At 45.6% G+C, this 2,556-nt stretch overlaps 1 non-coding gene across 1 annotated transcript; it reads left to right on the top strand.

The window, feature by feature from the left end:
• The first annotated feature begins 484 nt into the window (after positions 1-484).
• On the top strand, positions 485-587 carry LOC121144228. The gene has a single exon (XR_005881546.1). It is a non-coding gene; the product is annotated as a U6 spliceosomal RNA (small nuclear RNA).
• Positions 588-2,556: the final 1,969 nt, after the last annotated feature.

A 2,556-nucleotide genomic window follows, 5' to 3' on the forward strand; every position in this document is an offset into this window, starting at 1 on the left:
TCTCTGTGATTTTGAGTCCAGCCTGGTCTACAGAGCAGATTCCAAGACAGCCAGGGCTGTTACACAGAGAACTCTGCCAAAAAAAAAAAAAAAAAAAAAAAAAGAGAGAAAGAAAAAGAAAGAGAGAGAGAGAGAGAAAGAAAGAAAGAAAAGAAGTAAAATAAATTATAAATTACTCTGTGTGTGTGTGTGTGTGTGTGTGTGTGTGTGTGTGTGTGTGTACATGAATTTGCATGTAGGAAGTAAGGGACAACTTGTGGGAAGGAGTTCTTTCTTCTTACCTTGTGGTTCCTGGGAATAATCAGGCTTGGTGGCAAGTGCTTTTACCTACTAAGCCATCTTGCTGGCCCTGAAGTCAGTCAGATTCTGCCAGCATAGGTTTAGGGGATTGAACTCAGGTAATCAGGCTCACAGCAAATGCTTTTTACCCACTGAGCTGCCCCACCAACCCTAAATATACATCTTTAATCCTCTTCTCAAAATGGTGCTCACTTTGGCAGCACAGATACTAAGATTGGAATGATGCAGAGATTAGCATGGTCCCTAGCAGGGATGACAAGCAAATTCATAAAGAATTCCATATTTTTTATTTTTATTTATTTTATTTTTGTTTTTCGAGACAGCTTTCTTTGTGTGGCTTTGGAAGCTGTCAGTAGACCAGGCTGGCCTCAAACTCACAGAGATCTGCCTGTCTCTGCCTCCCAAGTTCTGGGATTAAAGGCGTGCGCCACCACTGCCCAGTTTAGAATTCCTTTTTTTAAATACGATTTTATTATATAGTTATTTGTTCCACTAAAATCCGTTAACCTGCAGCAACAGCAACAACAAAACAAAGATGGGAAAACAGAGGCTGGGCCTGTGGTGGTACACACCTTTAGTCCTAGCACTCAAGAAGCATAGGCAGGTGGATCTCTGTGAGTTCGAGGCCACTCAGGTCTAGACAGCCAGCCAGGGCTGCTTAGTGAGACCCTGGGGAGAAAGAAGGGTGGGGGAGAGGGAGAGGGATAGAGAAGGGAAGCACAGATGTCCTAACTGCCAAGGATGGCAAAGTCAAGGTTGAAACCCAGACTGTCAAGTGTCAAAGCTCCTCATGCCCAAGGTGGTCCTAACCATTACCTGAGTGTCAGTGAACCTCTGAAAGGCAGTCTCTTCCTCCAGGACACCATTACTGAGGACTGATGAGACTATGCAATAAGTCTTCAGTAGGCGGGAAGCCTCCTTCCCTTTCATGGTTAAGTGTTAAGGTTCTGCTGTTAGGACTTGGAGTCTAAAGGTCAGAGAAAGCTAGGAGATTTTTGGCTCTGGTCAGGCTGGGGGAGGGAGCCTACCCATGACAGGGGGCTGTGTCCTTTCTCCTCTCCATTTCTAGTGGGCTCACATTTCCCTGCTCACTTTCTTGCCATTGGCCCAGGAAGACGTGCCCCAGGGAGTTCAGGGATCAGCCTCACGGACTCTCTGTCCCTGTTACCCATCTGTCCTCTCCCCCTTTTTTGGAAACAGGTGCTTCTGAGCCAGAGCTGGAAGTAGAGCGCTTGGCCCCAGGCATAGGTTAAGTGGGTATTTGTTCCTTCCCCACCCAGGGGATTCCTACACACATCTCCCTATCTCAATCTCACAGAGCTCCTTCTTGTCTTCTTGCCTTGCAAGAGCTTTTAAAAGAAGGCTCTGGGTCACTTCTGCCAAGCTTCTCATGGGTTCCTCTGGGTGCTGAATCATTCTGGTGCCTGCAACCACAAGACCTCCTTCTTCCTAGTGAGAAAATACCCTTTCTTCCCTGGGTGTATTGCTCACTGTTAACACTCCAATGCCCAGAGCAGGCCTCAGGCTTAGCAAACACTTTCTTTCAAATCACTTAGAAACTTACTTTGTGCTCCCAAGCCCATTGGAGTGTAATAGAGGGTAAAATGAAGAATCTTTGACAGAACACAGGCAGGTTAAATGCAGAGAAAATGGTTAAATGCTGTGTGGGTACTATGTGGGGGTACTCATTACTTTTTTCTAGTCTTTAAAAACCCCATGTGAACTGGTCATTGCTATCACCTTACAAAGATTTTGATGATGTGTTTCTAAATGCTAAACTAAAAGGGGATAGTTGTGCAATGCCAATCTAGGGCTAACTCTAGAGTCTCCTACCTCTGGGGCACAGCGATGGCTTTGCCAGATGCTGCTGGACAAGACAGGAGTGGAGACAGCAGTTATCTGGCCCTTCTATCAGATAGCTAAACTTCTTGAGATGAGGCTGGAGAGGTGGTCCCCAACTAGATCATGAAGTAGCTTGGTTTTCAATTAGGAATTTTCCTAATGCATGTGGACCTAATTGGGCAAAGATCAAGTAGACACAGGGAAAACTTTTCATACTGTGATCTTTTTCATACCCACTTGTCCCCTGGACTCTCTGAAGAGGGTTTTCATGACATTCTTCGTTTTTTTTGTTTGTTTGTTTGTTTTTCGAGACAGGGTTTCTTTGTATTATTTTGGAGGCTGTCCTGGAACTCGATCTGTAGACATGGCTGGCCTCGAACTCACAGAGATCCGCCTGCTTCTGCCTCCCGAGTG

The sequence above is a fragment of the Mesocricetus auratus genome, unplaced genomic scaffold (genome assembly GCF_017639785.1).
Source record: "Mesocricetus auratus isolate SY011 unplaced genomic scaffold, BCM_Maur_2.0 Super-Scaffold_100014, whole genome shotgun sequence".
Taxonomy (NCBI): domain Eukaryota; kingdom Metazoa; phylum Chordata; class Mammalia; order Rodentia; family Cricetidae; genus Mesocricetus; species Mesocricetus auratus.